Below are 23,371 nucleotides of genomic sequence, written 5' to 3'. Positions count from 1 at the left end.
AGAGCAAAAATCTCATTTTACAGCCTGCATGCAACACCTTTCCAGATATGAAAGTGACTGTGTGGCATCTTACCCACAAATTTGTGGTTATGGAAGACAAAGTTTGGATGACCTGAGGGCTAAGTTATGGCCACCTGTCCAAGCTGTGGAGCTGGCAGTCACACTGCTCCAAACAGCTTGTTGGATCTGGGCAATACTCTCTACAGCAAATGTTTAAGTTGGAGCCACAGAAAATATTCTCTGCTGTCTCCTGCAGTTCGGACATGGAGAAACTCCTTGCTCTTTGGGAAATCAAGCATGCAAAATTCCTGTTGTGCAGCTTCAGTTTTTTTAATTGACGTAGAGAAGTTGAAGAAGAGGGTGAGAATGTTGTAGCAATGCTAGGCTAGAAAAGATTTCTCATCAAGCCATTTCTTCAAGAGGGTACTGATTTGGATTTATAACATGCCAGTCTAACCTTTCCTTAAATATCTCTGCTGATGGAAATTTTGCAGCTTCCCTGTTAATGTTTAAATAATTTCTGTAGGGTTTTGCTTTCTTTTCTAGTTGCTTTGTAAAATTAAATGCTGTAACACTTCTGCATTTCTCTCTCAAGCAATGCATTCCCTTTTTTGTCTTCTTGAATTTCTCTGTTTTGCCTGTATTGTTGCTTCTAGACCAGATTTAAGCTGTGGCTACAAGTGTGCAACATGATTATGGAACGTGATCTTCTTTAAGACCCTTATATGTTTACCTAAAGATAGAATCAGACTAAAAGACCTTTTTTTTTTTTTTTTTTTTAAAAAAAAAAAAGACTTTTGCCATGTCATTGTATAGATGAAAATACATCTTCTAATCAAAGACTGTCATATGCATTTAGGTTAATGGTGTAAAACAACACCTGTGGGACTTTTAAGCATTAGACAATTAATTGCCTGTAAAACTTCTATTTCAAAATTTGAGGTGCCTTGTGCTGCTAATGAATGGTAGAAGACGTTGCATTTCTTTACTAGTGAAATCTCAGATATCTGTATCTGGGAACGCCACAGACTAGCAAAGTGCTTGCATTGTACTTTGATACTTGGTGAGAATTTAAAGCACACAGAATGAAATACTGGTATTTCTTTTTAGTTTTGAATAATCTTTCCTTCATGCTTGATTTCTCTCCAGAGCACAACAAAAGGAGAGCCAATAGCCCAGGAGCCCTGTTACAAAATTCTTAAGGGATGCTGGCATGAAATTCTGACTGATGAATATCCCATGGTGGGTATTCAAAAGGTAAGCATTGCTCAGATACTTATGGCATAATGTTTAGCATCAGCCTTATCTTGCCTTCTCTCCTATTATCTGTAATGACTCATGGTACCATTAAGGTCACTTAAATTGCACTTCTTGAATGGATGCATTTGAAACACTATATATCATGTCTCTAATACTTTTCCTTGCAAATAAACAGTATTTTTCACCTGGACCTTCCTTCTCAGCAGTGTTAGATACTGTCCAGATAAACTGCCAACACAATATTCAGTGTGAATCCTTGAGGCCAGCAAATCCCTTTGTTTGTTGTCACATTATTCTTGTTTTCACCCCAGCCATGGGGTTTACCAGCTCTCCCATTCTGCTCCCAACTGCAGGGTATATCTGGTGAATCTATTCATGAGCTACTTCTGGAAGAGGGATGTGGGCAACCACAGTATTCAACAAAATGCAATGGACCTCATAAGTGAAGTGGCTGGCATGAGAAAAGCTGCCTCTCTGCTATGTCTTTTGGTCTCCCTGAGCCTCTTTGAAATCATTGCAAATGTAGCAGGACTGACAGACATAATCCATTAGCATGTTAATATGCTTTGCACTTGATGCCAAGCCTTGATGTCAGTGCTGGAAAGCAACTACAAATCCGATCTGTGTTGATCCCCAGCATCTCAGAGGGATATTTCTGCTGAGCAGGGAGAAGTCACTGTGCACAGGAATGAGAAAACAGTCGGTTGGTGTCATTTCTTAAACAACTTCATCATGCTGGAGGATGGGAGAAAGCTGGGCTATCTCAACTCTTTCCACATGGCTGAGGTATTGTGCTGTGCCAAAAAAAGCTTGAGCAGAGCAGAGCTGTGGAAAGGGCTCTTAAGAAAGGACATACAATGTTGTTTCAAGAGGGAATTTACACCCAGCTCAGTGCTCTGAACAAGTTTAAATTGGATTTATTACTCAACCAGAGAGCTGTTTGTGAGGTTGGGGTCTGTACATCCAGACCTGAACTCTGATCTGACTCCTGTAAACAAATAGTTTCTCTAGGCCTTCACGGTTGACAAATACACCCTGTGATTGCTGTCCCTCTGAGTGCAGATCATGTTCCAGGGTTAATTGAACCAAGTTCTGTTGCTAACCTGGTCTAATTTTTTCCCCCACAAGTTTCTGAGTAAACAAACATCTATCCTCTGTCTTTAAAATACAAACTCAGCAATGGACTTGCCATGGGGGTGATCGTGATAATTTTTAAAGCAGTGTTGTTTCTCTCTAGAGGTATGTAGGATTTCTCTTACACCTCTGTTGTAATAGACTATAATTTATATTTATATATATATATAAATAATATATAATTGTAATAGACTATAGGCTATATATACTGGTATCACTGTATCTTATTTTAACATAGCTGTAGTATAGACAGTGGCCTAGAGGATGCAGCTGCTAAGGCTTTCTGTGAATGTCTGGGAGTCATGTAGGATGTCCCACATTTTCTGTTTTGCAAATGGCTCAATTCTGATGACATTGATCTCTTCCATCAGTGGGTATTCCCCTGTCTTCCATCAGTGGTTACTTGGGCTTCTTCTAGTTGGTTTCCAGAAGAGTCACCTCTGATTTGCATTTCATTGCATTCCTGATGAGTGCCATGTCTCCTTATCGATGTCACACAAAAACTTGTTCAAAGGCAAGTCCAGGCATTGACACTCATGTGGAATTAGGCAGATATCTGCATCACCCTTGTGCAACATGCTTTCCTTTAAACTTGCAGATGTCCGGAGTAATTTTGTACAGTAAAAGGACAATATTCTCCTGAGTGCAAAGACCACTGCTTAAGCAATATAACAGGAGATTTTTCCATCTTTTGATCTTTTGGTAGGAAAACTAGGGGTATTGATAAAATGCAAATGAAATACAGGTTAAGTTAATGCCAATAACAGTTTTTGAAAAATGAGCTGAGGGTAGTTCCAGCTGTACTACAGTGCAGCCATGAAAACCTCTGCATTGGTTTTCACAAACCCACCTCAAATCCACCAGCTCATCCTCAGTCATGGCTTCCACCTGCTCCTGTTATGGATATCTTGCCTCAGTTCTGCTGAAGTCTGTGGGTTCTTGGGTGTTTGACCCTGCACTTCTCTTGACTTTGAACAAGTTTTCCTGCAGCATTAATAGGGTTGAAGACCCAGAGTCGGGATTAATTTCACCTACCTTAGATGATACCTCTGTTTCTATCAGTGTCAGAAGAACCAAACACACCTTACAGGCACTGCAGAGGAACAGGCAGTATCCATCTGAACTGATTTATAACATTTGGATTATACCCCATGATGGACTATTTTTTTTCCATTGACTCTAAAAAACACCTTCATAGCTAATTCAGATATAGACAATTTGGTCCTTTTGATGAGATGAATCCAAACCGCACAAGTTTTTGACTGAAGAAGGTAATTTGATTTGGAAATGCTGTAAATCAACAATTTTTAACCTTCTTTCTCTGAAGGTGTTATTTTTTGAAAATTAAAATTTTCCTGGTTTTCATTTTTGGTTTTGTTCTTTTTCTTTGGCTTTTGTTCCTCTGTTTTTTCTTTTTTTTTTTGTTTTTTTCTTTTTTTTTTTCCCTCCTGTTATCACTGCATTACATCCCTCTTTCTTAAAACAGTTTTATAACTTTTTCTTCAATTTCTGTTCAAAATGTAAGAAAGTTCATGAAAACTCAAACATATAATTGTTTTCACATACTGGTATTTCATAAGATGTTCAAGAAAGAATTTAAAATTTTTAAAGCTGATTTTACATTTTCAACAAAAGTCTAACTTCCAATGAAACAAAAAGTTATGAACTCTAATTATAACAATGAACTCTAATTATAACATTTCAGATTTTCATCAATATTCAGACTGACTGCAAATGTAGGCACAATGAGGTCACTTTTACTGACACATCCAGAAATAGTTTTATCTATAAAATTTCCATGACATGGACCAAAGAACAAGTTGTTCAATTCTTGAAAGAGTTTTTTTTTACTTAAATGTTACTCTTTTCTTTGACTGTAGAAAGGACATATAGTTAAAAAAAAATGAATAGAAATAACAAGAAGAGACAATGCAGAGACCTGGAGAATAAATGGTATTCAGGTTGTGGAATTAATCTAGAACATATATTATGCTACGATTACCTTAATGGCAGTATCTCTGATCTGCTTATGATGATTTGTTGTTTAAGTGTTAATATACAAGATATGAGCAACTTAGCAAACCTTAAAAAAAAACCCAAACAAGTGCTGGTTCAGGGAGGATGGTGTGTAGATGCACCGTCCATGGGTCCATGTGGGCCTGCTGGGACATCAGGAACAGTGTGTGCAGTGCTGACATCCCAGCGTCAGAAAGATGCTGCTGCAGTTTAATAAGGTGAAACTCAATCAAGGATGTTGGATTTCTCTGCTTTCAAAGAGTTGCAGGGTAGGGCTGGTGTAGTTAATTGGATGTTCAGCCATTGACTAGGGGGGCATGTTTTCTTTTTGAATGCAAATTCCTTCTGGGCATAAACTCCCAGCAGGAGAGGAATTAATGGAGGTACCTGGTGGTTTCTTCCTAGAGTGTAGATAACTTGAACCTGGTGCTTTTTCCAATTTTTTTTGTGTAGCACCTAGTATAGGGGGATCATTACTAAGCTGCAATTATTCCTATTAATGAAACAGCATATAACAAAATATCCACTTTTCTCTAAGATTTACAGAGACATTTTATATTAAATTGTAGACAGTGAATCTTACATTGCATACTTTTAATATAAAAGTAGCTAAACTCCTAAAAGTGGCTAGATATAAACCTAAAAAAAGATTTGATCACAGTGAGCTACACCAGAATTTCAACTCTGTAAATATGCATATCACAAAGTGCTGCACCACTCTGTCTATTAAAATATTATGTATTAACTGAAAACTTCCTGTTGGTTACTAAGGGAAGGGGACATAGCTCATGCTAACTTTATAATGGTGAATTTAAATATTTTTTTGGAAATATTTGAAACGAGGATGGGTGGAAAGATTGTGTAATCAGCCACCTTATCTTTAACTTCTCATCCAATTTCCATTTTGAAAGTCTTTAACACAGAAGCAAGGCATGTTTAATTGATTGCCATTAAAATCTTCAAAGGAATTGGCAAGATGAAAGCTGTTTCTAATTACTGCATTATGATGTAAGCTTAACGATGCACCACTTCTCCAAATTGATTTTATTAGAATTTAAGATGAGGAATTAATTGAGTCACTGTATTGATCCATTTTATTTTTCCACCATTTAACGTGTCCAGTCAAAAAAAAAAAAAGCTATTGAGCTGTGGAATAGTAATGAGGACTTAAGAAAGAAAGTCGAAGGGAAGACGGATTGGCCAATAAAAATAACTTAAAACCCCCACAATGTGATGGCAGAATATAGTGGCAGAGACCAATTTATCTCTAGGTTAATTAGGGTAAATTAAGGTTAATTCTTTTGTTATTTAACTTTTATTTCTTTGTCTCTCTTCATCCTACCTGTTTGTACTAGAATAACTGCTTGTCCTGGTAAAGCAATATTCTGCAAATTGCCTTCCATTTCTGCTAAATTTACCTTTGAAGATCTCTTTAAAATTAACGCCCAAACCTAAAAAACCTCTCCATGCATATATTTCATCTTCCCTAAAAATCTTCTTAAGGGTATTTAAGATTGCTTTCTTGGTCTTACTTTCTTAGAACTGATTCCTGTTCTTTAACTTGCATGTCAGTGCAAGACGGGTGCATTTAGAGCACAAGACACACACTTCATACTCTCTCATAGATGTTCTCCTCGGATATGGGCACTGAAGATATCTAATTGGCTAAATTTTAATCAATTGCTGTTTGTCACCGAAACTGTAAATACCAGGCATATGGCTATGCTTTTATTGTACAATAGCTGTACAACTACTCATGAACACATCAACTCCAAGAGTGTGGTTTAACGGAACACATCTAGTCCTTCAACAAAGTGGGTGAAGCATGCCTATCAGATCTGCTATGGTGAAATAATCAGCAATTTGGTTTTACAAATATAACCCATTAAATTATTTTAAACCGAGAGTTGTTTTCAGTGTTGGATTGGGGTAGCTATTCCTAACATCACAGAATCACAGAATGGATGAGGTAGGAATGAACCTCTGGAGATAATCTGGTACAACCTCCTACTCAAGCAGGTCCAGGAAGAGCAGATTGAAAAGGACTGTGCTCAGTTGGGTTTGAAGTATCTCCATGGATGGAGACTCCACAGCCTCTCAGGGAAAGCTGTATGATCACCAGGGAAAAGATTGTCTTTGTGTCCTGTGCTTGCAGAGCACAGCAAACAACAGGGTCTCACTCTGTGTTTAGAGCTAAGGGCATGGTTTCACCCCATTCTTCTTCATAAATTCTGCAAGCAGTGCATTTCTTCTTGACTGAAACTTGCCAAATGTGGGTGAAATGTATTCTGAGGGTAAAACGGTTGTCCAGAAGTTCATTGCTGTAGCTGACATTTGAGGAATGCTGTTTTGGCTTTGCTGCTGGTATTGAGCAAATTAACTGTTATGTCTGAGATTTTGAAGTTCACACTGATACTTTATCTTTCCTATTGATTATGCAAACAAATATTCTGTGTATACAAAGAAATTGCAATATAATTAAATACATGATTTATAATTGTATTTTAAGCTCTGATACAATTTAGGAGAAGCTGCGTCTATTTGAGCCTTGAAGCTGTAAATTTGAGGCTAAGTTCTGCTGATACTTGAAACTGTAACACTGATCAGAAAGAAATGAGAATGGACATACAGGAGATCTTAATTATAACCATGCCTGGTTTATCCTTGGCATTTATATCTCTTCAACAATACTGCTATCTTTCCGTTGAAGACACAAATCCTCAAATCAATGATGTTCTCATTCCTTATGCAGGGAGAAGAAAAATTGTAATGAAAACATATTTTGGATGGTCACCCCCCCCCCAAAAAAAAAAAAAAAAAAAAAAAAATCATCCTGAAGTAATAGTCCTCTTTTCCATTGGAAAGACTCTTTGGCAAAGGGAGAATGATGCCAGCTTTCTAGCCAAGTGGAAGTCTAGCAGGTAATTTGTCTCTTTTGTCCCTAAATAATTTACACATGATGCAGAGCCAGTCTATTTGCAGCCATATAGCAGTTACCTCCCAAAGCTCTAAGTAGCTCCTTTGTTAAACCAGTAATAGCCTCTTATTCTAAACAACCAACTCTAGTGGTCATGACAGTACACACATTTACTAAAAAGTGACATTAGCATGGATTAATTGACAAAGTGATTGCAGAGAGTGCTGTATTCAGGAGGAACTTTAATGAGCTCCTAGAAGATCAAAGACTTTTGGAAGTTCAGATATTGCCCATTTCTGAAGTTCAAACACTTGATGAAAGCTACTAGCATTTGGAACATTGTACTACAGGAGAAAGGAGTGTGTTCAGTAACAGCCCAACAAGGGAAATAAAAAGGAAGCAGCAAATATCTCAAAATCTGGCTTTTTAAAATTCTGTTTTCTGTTAAGGCACCAGGTGTAAAGCCAAATAATCGTGTTGAGTTTTAAATTAAATGTTAATTACAGAAATCCTCAGTGAAGGATAGACATAAGATGCAGCCAGAAAACACTCATTAAATAGGGAGCGATGGCTTGGTAGGGTAACTAGGTAAACTTTAAAAAGTTTTCTCAATGGTAAGTATCAAATTCCTTTTTGTTTATATGTTGCAGAAATATGGTCTTGGCTCCCAAATGGGTAGATACCTGCCTCACCAAAGAGACACTGAACAGCTGCTGAATTAACACAAATATTACTTGATTGCTTAAAATTAAAAGTAAAATGAAGAGCTATGAATCTTTATATACATAAAATGTAACTATGCCTCATTTACTCGCCCTCTGGCTGAGGAAGGAAATGTGATGAAGCACAAGAGGGCTTGATTAACCCCGTCTAATTTGCAGTGCCAATAAGAAAGGCTCCAGCAGAAAAGCTTGGAAGGTTGGTAGAAAATTTTGAGGGTCTTAGTTTTATTTTGTCCCTAAGCTCTTTCTAGTGGTGACACCATGTAATTGTTATGTCTCTTGCCATGCACCTTCAGATGCACACACACATGCATAGATTTGTAGGAGTTGCTTCTTAAAAAAATCCAGAGGCAGGGAAGGCAACTATGTCTCTTTGGAAGTGCAACTTCCTTCATGCATTGTATAGTCAAAAGGTGCAAACCCCCCAGTATTTTGAGTTCTAGAGTAAATTGCTGCAGTTTGTTTCACTGTGGAGCATTTGACCAAAGAATGGTGCTAATGTGCAAGCTAATGAATTCACCAGGGAATGAGAACAAAGTAAATAGTTTGTGAAGGTCCATTAGGGGCTGCAGTTTCTTTTTCTTTATCCATTTCCCTCTCTTTCCCACTTGTTTGTGGATCTTATCTCTCTGCACAGCAAATAAGGCTGCATCGCTGCTCTTGACCAAGGCACATGCTTGGCTAATGGAGCGGAGCAAGGGGATTACACACTGGTACTCTCTATCACTCTCACAAAATTTTCCCAGATCTATTGGCACTGATTACATGTCTGAGCAAGACCACACATGCCCACTGCACTGGATTCTTTCCATAATTAACTGTGATGGGCCTGTTAAAGCGGAGGTGGGAAAGCCACTGAGTATTTAAGTGGAGTTTGTGTGGTGCCATATACCAGAGATAAGATTCCTCCCACCTGACTTCAGCTTTTAATCATCAGTTCAAATCTAACTGTCTAGGTTCCCTCAATAGTGAGAGGAAAAAGGCAGGAGAGTCTTCAGAGGACGATCCACTGCATCCTAAAACAGGGATCCAAGAATTGCTTTTGTGTCACCACTGGCTCCTGAATGAGCCTGATCAACTGATTGTAATGCATGCCTAACTATGGGATGGTAAGTTGAAAGTTGAAATGAACCCCTCTTCAAGTGATGGTAGGTAGAGTAGGGTAGAGTACTACAATTAGTTGCTTATAATTTGATGCAACTCAGCATCTGCGTTTCAGCAGCAGAAGAGGGCAGGATGTAAAAAATTGCTTCTTACATTATCTAGTGTCTGTTCTCCTGTCTTGCTCATTTCAGTTCATGCTTGGTCCTTGGTATCAATGGCATGTCTGCTATGGGAAGAAATGCCCAAGTAATTTCTAAATAATTTTTATGGCCTCTTTTTGTCAACACCTCTCTAGAGAAAGCAGGAAACATTGGGAATTCAGCACAAGAACAGCATGATAGCAATTATGGCTTTTCTTCAGGATGCTTAATATTCCTATTATCTTGTATGCATACATATTTAAAGCCTACATGCTTCCTTTTAGGAATAGACTGCTAGTGGTTTGAAGTACCCATAAAACTGCTGGAAAGTGACAGTGCCAATTAATCTGTTGACAGATTTGTTGTTTAAATATTAACAGAACGTTAAGCAAATGTTGGCTGCTGCACTGAGATCCCTTTAGAGTGCCTTCCTCTGAAGTGCTGAGCATTTGCAGACACTGAAAATGTCTCGGACACTGCAGGGTGGGAAGGGTATCATCATTTTTCAGTCTTTTTTCCCCCACAGCTGCTAAACACACCATAAATATCATCTACCCCTGTGAAAAAGAAAAGATTTGTAAAAGCCTCATGCAGTTTGTAAACCCCTTACAGCAACAACTGATTGAATAGTGAGTTTGTGGAGGGTATAGCAGGGAAGGGCTTTGCCTCTGACTGTTTCACCTAGGCAGCAGAATAAGAAATGAAAGCGGGGTGTTGAATTTATCAGTCTGCCCAGTTAGTGGCATGGGAAATCTTGGAAAAACATCTGCAGAGGAAGGTAATTTTGATGCAAGATCAAAATAGGCTTGTGCCTTAAGACTTGTGAGGGCTATGCCATGGTGAATTTATCTTCATTAGTGCTCAAGAGCGCTGTGAGTTAGAAACAGGTGTCTGGTGCAAGCCAGTGTGGAAGCCAGGTGTAGCTCAGTCTTGTCCATAAACAAAGATATGGGGTACACAAAATAAACATTGACTTCTTTGCTTTTGATTTCCCTGGCCAAACACATGTACCTCAGAGAAGACCTGGAGCACAGAGTGACTTACAGACCATGTGAACTTGAGCACCAAACTGAGAGAACATCAACATGACAGTAAAGGTGCCTCCTGCTCTGCAGTTTCAGTCTACTGTTTTTCCCATTTCCTTTTCCCATTAGGCATATTCGTGTCTCTAAACAGTTTCTTGTTGTCATTTCTTTCTTTTACTTCTTTTATTCCAATAGGTTTCATATCTCAGAACCCATCCATCACACTTCAATTCAGCCTTGTATTGTTGCTGGAAGTTTCCCAATTTAATTTCTATTATTTTAACACATTATGTAATAGTCTGAACATAATTTGTGGACTCTTTCTAGCTGCACATATTTTTTTATTTAATGAAGGTTGTGATAAAGACTTCTTCAAGGGTTTTAAAGTATCCTTAAGTATCCTTAATCCTTACTGTAATCTTACTGCCCTTCAGTTATAATAATAACACCTTAATGACTTTTCCTTTGCTACAGGTTCAATCCTAAATGGTGATCATTCATTTTAGTTGCACATTACAGTTCTTTTTGTCCAGCTTAAACTGAATATGGAAGAAAAAATGATATTTTTTAATTTTTTTTTAATTTTTTTTTAAATAATTGAAGATAATGCCTCAGGAAAGCCAGGTTGATAGGAAGAGGTCTGCTCTGAAATTTGGATTTGCCTGATTTAAGGACAGGAACTAAGAGCTGTCCCTGTCTGCAATGTAGTTTACAGGAATCAACCTGAACAGAAGTTCAGTATTGCTCCACAGTTCATTTCTTGTGTCTGACACTTTTCTGAATGATATTTGAGCTGCAACAAAACTTAACAATTTTATTTTAGTAAAAGGCACAGAATAACCATCACTGCAAAAGAAGAGGTGACTACGGCTTGAAACAAAAGCTACCTTCAGTCACAGATTGCTCAGGTCACAGTCAGGAGGGACATTTAGGTCTCTTGGGTCCCCGTTGCTTCCACTGTATAGATGTTCCTTTTAATCTAAAAATTCTATTTATTTTGCTTCCTTTAAAAATAAATCATTGGATCTGGTTTTTGATTTGAAATTAAATGAACAGGGAGTAGATAGCCAGAGAGAAAAGGCTCACTAAAACAAAAAAATATATAGGTTTCTGTGGAATAAAAGCCAATTTGCCTCAAAAAAAATCCATAATAAGATATTGATTACAGTTTTTCTTATGAGATTACTATTGAGTCAGGGACAGCTTCAGTAAATAATACCAAAGATCAAAAATTCTCAGGCTTTAGTTTCACAGTAAAGGGTAATAATTATAGTCTGGAGCAGTTTAAACAGATTAATAACTTCTTTTAGAGAATTATAAACCATGAGGGTGACTTATGTTCTTCCCTAGGCAGACAAGATATGGATACTAAAAAGAATATATTGGGTGATGTAAAACTCATGCAATTTCCTTATTTTTTTAATTTCATTTATGTGCTTACTTATATTTTTATTTTATTATTTTAATTCAGTTTTGCTGTGCTATGATTTTCTGCTGCGAAGAGAAGCATTATAACAGTGACAGTTTTGACAAGCTGTGTTCAAACACGCTGTAGGTCTTTTGATGTCAAGGTGGGAGTTCCTGATGCCTCTGATTATTTTGAGTCATGTCCTTTCAGTTTGTAAGGAAGCATGCAAACCTGGTGAAGTGTATGTGGGAACAAAACCAAGGAAAAATCAAAAGCAGTATTTTCTCTATTAATGCATACATATGGTTGGTAGGGTCCCATTTCTCTGTTAAGACCGTGCCTGGTTAACAATAAATTATTATTACAGGCTCCATACACAGCTGTCTCATGCCATTTGAGATGCTTTTGAGTATGTCTCTTAACCTCCAGTGCTTCTGCAGAAGGGTTTGCGTCATCAGCAAGCAAGTTTTCTGTCAGTCCTGTGGAAATGTCTTGCACACCAAAGCATCTCACATGGCACTAGCTGCTTATGTTTAGGCAATCGGATTGCACCCCATGGCAAAACTGCAAATAAGAAAAGCAAAGTTGTACAAGTTAATCATAAAGGGCTTGTGCTGGAGTGCAATGGTGAGAGTGAGGACACAGGCGGTGTTTCCCTGAGGTCATACCTAGCACATCCAGGATGCTTCTACTTTACTAACTTAGTGCAGAGGCAGTTTGCAGACTGCTACAGCTCCAGGTATAACAGATAAACACGTGATATCTGCATGGTGAATGTAGCACATCGACAAGAGAGGAATCAACTAGCAAATGCAAAATAATGATTCATAAAGGTGGTAGTTATGTTTAAAGGGAGCTGTGGTCTTTGGATTGCTGGGTGTTGACACACAAGTGTCTGTTGCTGTCTAAGCAGCAATACACTGTCTTTCTAGTCACCTAAGTAATAAGTACACAAATGGCAAGTCTATTACTGAGCTAGTTTTATGACCCTGGAAAGGAGGAGAAGCAATTAATAGGAGGAGAGAAGCAGCAGTAACTGCATAGGGAAAAAATCCCGATAGTCCAGGCCACTGATGTGGAGGAGAACTCAGCCTACTCTACCACCCCAGCTGGGTGAAGATAGCTCTTGTCACTAAGTCCATTGCAACATGCCTAACAAAGCACACATACCTTACGTGACTCACCTCTGCCCTTATTTCTGCCCTTAGTAAGAAGTGCAATTTGTAGTACTGTTGCACAGCTAACACTGCCAGGCTTATACATAGAGATGGGTGATGAAGGTTGATATACCCACATACCAATTTCCATGGCCAAGGTGTTTTTTTCTCTGTGTTGGATGAAAGTATCCATGTTGTCTGGCTTGCTGTGTGTAAAGGAATCTATAACCATGCAGTTATATTGAATGCCCTGGGGATTCCTCTGCAAAAAACCTCTGGAGCCCAGTCTAAGTCTGCACTTGGTTTTGAGAGTTGGGGTTTGAGAGGCTTGCTGCACATGCGCTTAGCTGACAAGGTACCCCTGATCTTTGGGCCGTGAGCAGTACGGGCAGAACTTGCAAAATGTGTTAACAAGCATTGAAGCTCTTGTTATGACCTTACTGAACTGTTTTTTGTACATTGAATGAAGGTGGTTTTTTTTACTTCTCTGAAATCTTTTCCGATGCCACCAATACAGATTGCTCGCTATTTGAAGGGAGAACTTGGCCATAATTTTCTGTACCTTCTGTGGAAAAAGATCAGATATTAATAGCCTCACCCAGAGGGAATATCTTTAAAAACAGGAGTATTGTGCCAGAAAAGGAAAAAAAAATCAAGGTCAGTATTACTTTGGTGTGCTTTTTTTTTAATTTTCCAAGGCATAGCTCTTGAGCAGAGCCTTACTCTTTCATCAAGAATGTCTTGTTTCCCTCTTCTTCTGCAGAGATACTAAAACCAGTCACATGAGTGTAACAGTAAAATATGGTTTTGGTATATTGCTTCCCCAGCATGGAAATCTCCCATGTTTGGGGTTTTGGTGTTTTTTTTCCATATGTATTTTTTGCTGGTTTTGTAGTGCCAAGAGCAGTTAACAAATATAAGGCAAGAATAATGAACTGTATCTTTTGCAAACAGGGAGTTGTGATCTGGGCCTTGGCTTTTGCCAGTGCAGTAGACCTCAACGTGCTTTGCACAATCATTCCCAATAGTGGCACCCTATGGCTGAAGAGCATCATGGCTGGAAACCAATGCCACTGGGCAAAACCAGCTCTGGATTGATTAGAAGCTCTATAATAAATCAGACAACTAAAACAGGTGAACCTTTATCCAGAGCAAACACCTGAAAAAGCTGTGTGTGATACTAGTAGCTAATCATCAAACAACGGCAAATACAGATGGTGAATTCCCTTCAGAAGAACAGAACAGACGATGTAAATAGACTTTTAGAGCCAAAGCTACAGATAAATGTCAAGCAGGAAGCAGTTGGTTTAAGAACAGAACTTAGTTAATGTTAGGTCCTGAGAGCATGAAGAAAAAACCCATGGTTTTCATTCTCACTTTATCACGCAACAAAAGGAACATCTTAACCAGACTCATCTGTGAGGTTTTGGGATAACTGCCTTTATAGGATTTGCAATGTGGGTTCTTTGTGCTGAGCCAGTGAAAGGAGGGTTTGCTGCCAATGCCTGGACCAGTGTGGCAGTGAGATTTGGAAGACTGCCCCTTATTTTGCATTTTAGGACCTAAGACTGGAACTGCAGACTTTTTGGTGGGATACAACTTAAGTCTTAATGCTAGGACTTGAGCAAAGGTAGGTGACATGTCCTGGATAAAAATTACTGATCTAATTTTCAAGCTGGAAGGACAGTAAAATCTGTGTTAAACAGCAGTGTCTGATGAACTTGTTCTGGCTTTTCTTGGTTTGGAGAATATTTCTCCAGACTCACCAGCTGTTCTAGAGATGGAATAAATGTAGCAGCTCAGACACTGAGGAGCAAGGAGGTGGACTCTTATCCTAGCTACCACCTTTAGTCTTCCGAGTAACAGAGAAGGTACATCACCTTGCAAAGTCTGACATAGTATGAACATGGGAGAAAGCATTTAGATGGTGATTTTGACTGACATAAAACTACACGACACACGTCAAGACAGCTTATCTTATTCTGCTGAGCTCTGAGCTGGCCAGACATAAACAGTCTGTGTTTATAAAAGTGTTGACATATCCCATCAGATGTATTGTGGTGCTGATGCAAATGGACAGCTTTAGGACATGTTCAGCCTTCCTTCTGGTCACCCACCCATGCAGGCATAGTGGCCTGTTTGCCCTTTCTGTTGTGGTCATACCTACTGATTGTAAATGTCGGGTGTACCAGGCTGAATGACTTTCCAGGATCACCTCCTCCAGGGTCAAGAATTGTCCATCCCCATGTGAAGGAAGGCAAGCAAAGGTAGCAGGAGGGCTGCCAGTGGGGAGGAGGAATAACCCCATACACCAGTATAAGCTGGGGGCTGACTGGCTGGAAAGCAGCTTTGCAGAGAAAGACTTGGGGGTCTTGGTGGACAACAGGTTAGCCAGCAATGTGTCTGTCACAAAGAAGGCCAATGCCTTATCAATGTGTATAAATAACCAATGTGAGGGAGTAAAGAAGATGTTATGTCCAGTGACCAGGACAAGAGGCAATCGGCACAAAGTGAAATATAGGAAATTTGCTATAAATATAAGGAAAGACCCTGCTCACGGGGTGAGTGGTCAAACGCTGGAGCTTGTTAGCCAGAGAGGTTTTGGAGTCTTCATGCTTACAACATTCAAATGCAATGTCAGGATGTGGTCCTGAGCACCCTCCTCTAGTTGGCCCTGCTTTGACCAAGTGGTTTGACTAGACAGTCTTCAGAAGACCATGCCAACCTCAGCAACTCTGTCATACTATAAAGTCATTTATCTTCCCAGGTCTGCTTCTTCTTTCATGTTTCTAATGAGGATGCCAATCCCCTATCTCCTAGGGGGATGTGACGATGGGGAAGTAAGAGGGCTCTCTGAAGGCTGGATGTATGTAGGGATGCTAAATATGAACATGACTTTCCTGTACTTCTGAGCACATCAGTAATTCTCACTGGGCTTGTTTTTGCTTTCAGTTTCATGGGTATAATAAAGCTGGACTTGCTCTGTCAAAGCCACCTGATATGTACCACTGTTAGCTAATGCACAGTGACATGAAATTCTTTCTGCTTTCAGCTTGCGGCAGTCTGGAGATTCTCAGCTTCATCACCAGAATTGTTGGAACCCACCTTAATAACAACCCCATTTAATGCGTGACATGGCGTTCAGGGAGCCTTATAAGCATGAAATTATTTATTTACAAATGTGCTTTGATAGCAAAGGTTGAGTTTACTGAACTGCAACAGGAATAACATAAAGATGGTGATCACCTTAATGCTCATCGAGATTAATGTTATTACGACAAATACTGAACAGATTAATGGGCATCACACTGCTGTGGTTTTAAATAATCATCTTCATTTTTGGGCTGAATGAAATCTCTGCACATGATAAAAGATAAATATACCAGTTCTGAATAAGTTAACTGCTATGCTATTGAGAGTGATCTTGTATGGGTAGGAGATGGAGTAGATGGTTCTCCCTGTTTTGAGAACATGGAGTTCTCTGCTTACTTGCATTTGTTTTCTCAGATTTTGCAGTCCTAGACATAATGCTGTAACGTGCCATCTGGTTTTGTTAGTTTGTTTTTATTTGCTCGTCTTTGGAGAAAGAACAAACTGTCTTTTTTCAGCTATGTCCATCTCATGGCATTGTTCCTCCCACCCTTCTTGTAAGTTGGATGGAAGACACAGCAATGGAAAGGATAACAGATCCCGACCGGTCTGGAATCTGTATCAGTGATGAATTCACACAGCATGCAGCCAGAAGAAATAATTGATATTACTTAATTTGATTTCCCATAGAAGAGAAACCAGGGGTTTTCTTGGAATTCATTATTGTTTGAACAATACCTTAGAATTTAAGGAAACCACTTTCTCCCTGCCCCAGTAAAGTAGAACCCACTGCAACTTTAGTAAGTTTTGGTGCTTCACTATCCTTGCAATTAAAAATCTTAACTTCATTTCCTTCTCAATTTCGAATAAAATAATGGAATAATTTAGGTTGGAAAAGACCTTTAAGATCATTCAGTCCAACTGTTAACCCAGCGCTGCCAAGTCCACCACTAAACATGCCTCCAAGCACCATATCTATGTGTTTTTTAAACACCTCAGGGATGGTGATTCCACCACTTCCCTGGGCAGCCTGTTCCCATGCTTCACCACCCTTTTTCCTAATACCCAATCTAAACCTCCCCTGGTGCAACTTGAGTCCATTTTCTCTTGTCCTATTGCTTCTTACCTAGGAGAAGAGACCAACATGCACCTCACTACAACCTCCTTTCAGGTAGTTGTAGAGAGCAATGAGGTCCCCCCGAGCCTCCTCTTCTCCAGGCTAAACAGCCCCAGATCCCTCAGTCACTCCTCACAAGATTTGTGCTCCAGACCCTTCACCAGCCTCATTGCCCGTCTCTGGACACACTCCAGCACCAAAATGTCTTTCTTGTAGCCAGGGGTCCAAAACTGAACACAAGATTCAAGGTGCGGCCTCACCAGTGCGAAGTACACGGGGACAATCTCTGCCCTGGTCCTGCCGGCCACGCTATTTCGGATACAAGCCAGGATGCCATTGGCCTTCTTGGCCACCTGGGCACACTGCTGGATCATATTCAGCTTGCTGTCAACCGACAGCCCCAGGTCTTTTCCCACCAAGCAGCTTTCCAGCCTCTCTTCTCCAAGCCTGTAGCATTGTGTGGGGTTGCTGTGACCCACAGGCAGGACGTGACACTTCTCTTTGTTGAACCTCATACAATTGGACTCAGCTCATTGATCCATCCCATCCAGATCCCTCTGCAGAGCCTTCCTGTCCTCAAGCAGATCAACACTCCCACCCATCTTGGTGTCATCTGCAAAATTGCTGAGGGTGCACTCAACCCCCTCATCCAGATAATTGATAAAGATAGTAAATAGGATTGGCCCCAATACTGAACCCCAGGGAACACCACTTGTCACTGGCCACTAGCTGGATGTAATTTCATTCACCACCACTTGTTGGGCTCAGCCATCCAGCCAGCTTTTACCCAGCACAGAGCACACCTGGTCAAGCTAGCAGTCAGTTCCTCCATGAGAATGCTGTAGGAAATGGTGTCAAAGGTTTTACTAAAGTCCAGGTAGACAACATCCACAACCTTACCATCATCCACTAGGCAGGTCATCTTGTCATAGAAGGAGATCAGGTTAGGAAAGCAGGACCTGCCTTTCATAAACCCATGCTGGCTGGGCCTGATCACCCAGTGGTCCTGAGCGTGTTGTGTGATGGCACCCAGGATGAGCTGCTCCACAACCTTCTCCGGCACCAAGTTCAGGCTGACAGGCCTGTAGTTTCCCAGATCGTCCTTCCTGCCATTTTTGTAGATGATTGTTGCATTGTCTAACCTCCAGTCTTCTGTGACCTCCCCACTAGCCAGGACTGTTGATAAATGATGGAGAGTTGCTTGGAGAGCTCCTCTGCCAGAGCAGTCAGTACCCTTGGATGGATCCCATCTTGCCCTATAGACTTGCCAACATTGACCTCCTAGCTATTTGGAAGATATTCTTCCCTACCCATCCACTAGTGCAACTACTAGAAAGAGACAGGAAACCAAATGATTCTTTGGCTGTCTCGTACAACCATTTTTAAATTCTCAGTCAATGTTCTGCTAAACTGAAAGACCCTGTTGTACAATATCTTTTCCCTTCACAGAAATTATACAGTCTCATCATAAATTCTTTAACTTTCTTTTTGTTGAACTAAAGAGATCAAGCTCTTTCTGTTTTTCATGAAATGGTTCATTTTGTATCATTATATCATATTGTGAACTTTGCATGATCTGCATGGCTCCTCGTGCTAGGGACACTGGAACTAAACAAAGGGAAAATAATCTTAACATATCATCCTAACATATTCTGATTTGCACAATCAAACTTATTAACCTTTACAGCTACAACATGGAGAAATATATTGCAGAGTATTGCAGGTTAGAAACATCGCTTTGCTACACAGGGAATTAATGACTTCAGTAGCACTGTATGTAGCAGAAGAAAACATCCTGTAAAACAATGGCAGCATCTTCTGGATCAGGATTTACAAATTATGGGGAAGGTCTTCAAACTGTCTTAGTGGAAGTCAATGCAGTAGGTCAGAATTATGCTGGCTGAAGAAATATTACCTTTGTTGTATGTTTTTATAGGCAAAGGTAGTATAAATATGCTTCTGATCATTTTTGTTTTGTACCACAGCAGGTATGATGAAAGACAGTACGGAAACTGCAATGGAAAGAGATGCTTTTAACATGAATTTTCACCACATAGTTAATTCTTTGTTACAGATTTATGGTGCTTGGACAGAGCTCAGGGTAGCTTTTGGAGGCCCTTTAATAAATTTCAATCTCATTTAGGACATGAGATCTGTCTCGAAAATATTAAAGCTTCTCAGTCAACACAGACTGCAGTGAAATCATGGGTGGGCTCATGAGGTTGCTGCTATAATTACTTTCATATTGCAGATGACTCTTTTCCAAAACTGCCAGACAACTGGCATAGATAGCAGTAAGGTTTATTTCTGACTCCTTGCTCATAAAGCTCCAAGTTGTACCAGTGCAGAATTGTTTTACATGCTCCAGTCTGCTATGGTACATTTACTGGAAAACCCGCAATTCTTTTTACTAGACTGGAGCATTAATACTGTGCATGTGCCTTTGGGAAGCAAGTGGGTTTGGTCTGATACATTATGTCATTATTGGAAAAGCACAGGCTGGCTATACTTGATAATGTCTTCATAAATTCCCCAAGTCTCAATTTAGTACGTATGAACAACCAGCTAATTGGATGTGGTAAACACAAACCATTCAAACCAGTTTCCTAGTCTATAAGGTCATCACAAGGTCAGAGTGATTTCAGATATATGCTCCTGTGAACAAACCTCAGGCTTTCCTTGAGGGGCCCACTTCAACCCTTGTATGCCTGGAGACTGCGAGATGGGGAGGACATCTCATACAAAGTCCTTCCTAAGTGTCCAGCTGACTTCTTGAAGAGGAAAAAGACGTCATTCAGAGACTGGAAATACCTGATGTTTCAGTGATAGAGGGAAGAGTAGTAGATGCTTGAAGATTGTCTGGGCACTACACACAAAGCAGGGTACTGGGTAATGGCATGCATCCTGATGCTAAGGATGAGATGAAGACCATCTGGCCAGCTCATTTTCACTGCTTACCCCATCTTCATTTTTTGCCTGTATAGACTTTTGGTGATGCCAATGTTGCACCACTTGCTGATTTGATAGCTACCTAGCTGAAATGAACAGCCTCAGTCAACTTCATGCAGGACAGGAGAGTTCTTTGCTCATTGTTATAATGCAAATACCATGACTGGCTCTGTTAAAATGCTCAATTTGCCCAGTTTTGTTGATGTGTGTCTGTATAGGAGTATATGTATCTGTGAATCTAAGTGCAGAAGGAAAATTCATTCTAGAATATCATCTTCACTCAGCATAGCAGCATGTCTCCCAGATACTTTGCAACAGCACAGGAGGGTGTAAATGAGGTTTTGATAACTCACTTTGAGTCAAATAGTAAATTCCCCCAAATAGCTGCTATTTAGGATAAATGCTTTAGGTAAACAAAAGAGTGTGAAACTTTGGGGTTTTTTTAATTACACTGATAAGCATCAATATTTTTAAAAAGTTCAATTTCAGGAGAAGCCAAGTTTTGGTTGTTTTGGTTGGTTTTGGTTTTTTTTTTCATTAAAAAAACCCAAAAAACCAAACCCTTGTTCTGCTTATTTTGGCTTTTTAATGGCATTTTTTTTTTTTTTAAAGGTGAAAGACTAAATGGCTAACACCCTGCCCAGCCTTGGCTGGTTAAAGCTGCAGAATGACCTCCTCATGATAACCTTCCCCAACAATTTGAAGAGGGTGCATCCTGCTACATGTTTCTGGTGCCTAATGGCAGGGTTTTGTTATTTTTTTAATATGTTTTGCTAAAAGCATTCTTTCTTTTTCCTGTACATTGGCAATACCAAGGTGAGATGAGTCTTTCAGTCTGTTCAGTGTCTATGGTATGATGATTCTGTGATTTGTTCTTGTGGTATCCACAATTCCTTGGTAGTCTTATACATGGTACCAAATACATCTCTTTATTTTCACTGCCAGTTAAAATAAAATACGATTGAGTCTTCCTGATTCTAACAACTTAAGGGGCAATGTGAAATATTTGCTTTACCAGGTGTTTTTGGAGTGAGACTGGCTAACATTTTTTTGGTTCATTAAGATTTTCCTATAGCAACTGGTAAATACCACAAACGTGATGACAGGACCTGCAAACCAAAAAGCAATGCAAACAAAAGCACTAATAGTCTTTACAAGGTGGGATTGCATTTTGCAGAGGAGTATTAGCACAGCAGCAGCAACCAGCACAAAGAGCAGCACAGACACAGCATAACGTGTCCCAGTCCCTAGCAATAACCTGACAGTTCTCCAAGCTCATTTCTGCACATTAAGCTCACGGCTCTCTGTCACAAACGCATGAATAATGCATTGGTTCAGACAATGAAGTTGGCAAGCTGAGACTTATCAGATTGGATTTCTTTCTTCTCCCCTTCCTGGAGATCAGAAGCATCAAACGAAGCTTTGTGGGAGATATTGATAGCAGAAATGGTGGGCAGAAATTATTTGTTCTTCACACATCACCCCCAGTATGCACTGTAAAAAATCCCAGGGACATAATAAGCCACTCAGGGAACTGGGGTATCCAGGAAAACATGGTTCCCTGGATGGGAACCCTTCTAAGGAAGACCTTTACCTGTTTGCTTCTTAATCAAAACTAGCCACTGTAAAATTAGCATGTTCTGAATACTTATTCATGCCTTTCCCTTCCTATGTCTTCCAGACAACCAGAGAAAACAGAGCTGGAAAAGACAGAAAATGCGCAGGATCAAGTATGCTGTATTATTCCATGATGGATGTTTGGACTCTTTTTGAGAGCATGCACAGTTTTTGGACATGCATGGAGAATGTTCCATCCCTGTGCTATCTATCCCAGACTTCCTTTATGCTCCTATTAGAAAGGTGGCTTTTTGGGAGGTGTGGGTTTTTGTTTGGTTTGGGTTTGTTTATTTTTTTGCCAGTGCCAAGTCTATATTTCCCTGTTTCTATTCCCAACCATGTTTTTCACCTCAGTCAGAGTGCAGAGTGATATATTCTCTCTCTTCTTTGTCTCTTCTTCTCTGGCAAAGAAAGTCAGTTCCTGATCCCACCCACCGTTCCGCACACACTCCTTCCCCCAAAATTTTCCCCAAGTACTGGTCAGTATCGGTAGAGCAGAAATATGTCTTTTTTTCTCTTCCCTGTCTCTTTTTTTTTTTCCCCAGTAGTCTGATGCTGTTAAATTGTCTTGAGCTTATGACTAACAATAAGTGGTAAGAGAGTTTGGTAAAGCTTCTACCCCATTTCTTGGTCCTAGCTTACAGAAACACTCATTAGGAGGATTGTCTTTGGAGATGTGTCCGAGGTGGGAGTTTCAAAGCTAATGTCCAAAAGGGACTGGGGGGCTTTGACTGGGAACTCAATGTATACTTCTTCTGTTTGTATATTTTGAAAGGTACTGAAGACAGGGTGAGCCCTAGTTGCCTGCCAAGTATATTGAGTGTAGTGTACCCCATCCTTTCCACCTCAGTTCCTGATGGAGAAGACAAGGGTTTGCAATGTTCAATCCTGTGTCGTTAGCACTGATGTGAAGGCAGCAGAGGTAGGGCGGCCAAAAGACCAAATCTGGAGAGGCTTCCCAGTGAGAAAGAGGATACTTTGGCTGCTTGGGGTGTCTTGGATGGCAATAAGCACTTATGTTTAGGTTGTTGACTCTCATCATATACATCCATTTCAGAAAGAACTGAATTGCTTACATGGCTCCTTTGATGTTTGCTGCTGGTGCATATGTAGTAGGCACCACTGTGTAGATAGTATCATTTAGGTGCTGAATTGTGGAGCTGAATACCACCTTTGGACAGCAAAAGTCTTTAAAATTCACTTATAGAATGTTCTTCTAGATGCATCTTTTGCTGTAAAATGTCAAAGTTTTTTGAAAACTGATGATTTTGAAAAAATGTTATTAAAGCATGAAAAAACAAACATCCTAGAAATAATACAACAGCTCTGATTCTTATTCTTATTTCAGAAAACCTTGGACATTACTATTCTTGACTTTAATTGTCTTAACCAGTCCTGTATGACTCCTCTTGTTACCTGGTGGCTTTAATGGAGTTCTGTTACACGCAACTGTTTTCTGAGCAGCCTGAGCCCTACATGGGGCTTGGGTTCCTGACCTGAATGTGGTCTTCTGACTGTGCTAGATGAACTGGAATTAATTATCAAGATAGAATGGCTGCATAGATTTCTGATAAATAGATGCTGCTCAGTTCTACAATGACCAGTTAGGAAGCTGGGGACGAATGGTCACTTAATGTTCAGATTGCCAGCGATAACCAGCCTAACTTCTAATTAACAGTACAGTTAGAATGCCAATTGCCTATTCAGAATACCAA

General features: G+C 39.8%; 1 long non-coding RNA gene across 1 annotated transcript; it reads left to right on the top strand.

Annotated features, from left to right (window-relative positions):
* Positions 1–2,363: 2,363 nt before the first annotated feature.
* LOC130146977 (uncharacterized) lies at positions 2,364–22,180 on the top strand. The gene is made up of 3 exons (XR_008821061.1): positions 2,364–2,499; positions 7,163–7,331; positions 21,721–22,180. It is a non-coding gene; the product is annotated as an uncharacterized LOC130146977 (long non-coding RNA).
* The last annotated feature ends 1,191 nt before the right edge of the window (positions 22,181–23,371 follow it).

The sequence above is a fragment of the Falco biarmicus genome, chromosome 3 (assembly GCF_023638135.1).
Source record: "Falco biarmicus isolate bFalBia1 chromosome 3, bFalBia1.pri, whole genome shotgun sequence".
NCBI classification, from domain to species: domain Eukaryota; kingdom Metazoa; phylum Chordata; class Aves; order Falconiformes; family Falconidae; genus Falco; species Falco biarmicus.
This window is presented reverse-complemented; position numbering and strand designations above follow the sequence as displayed.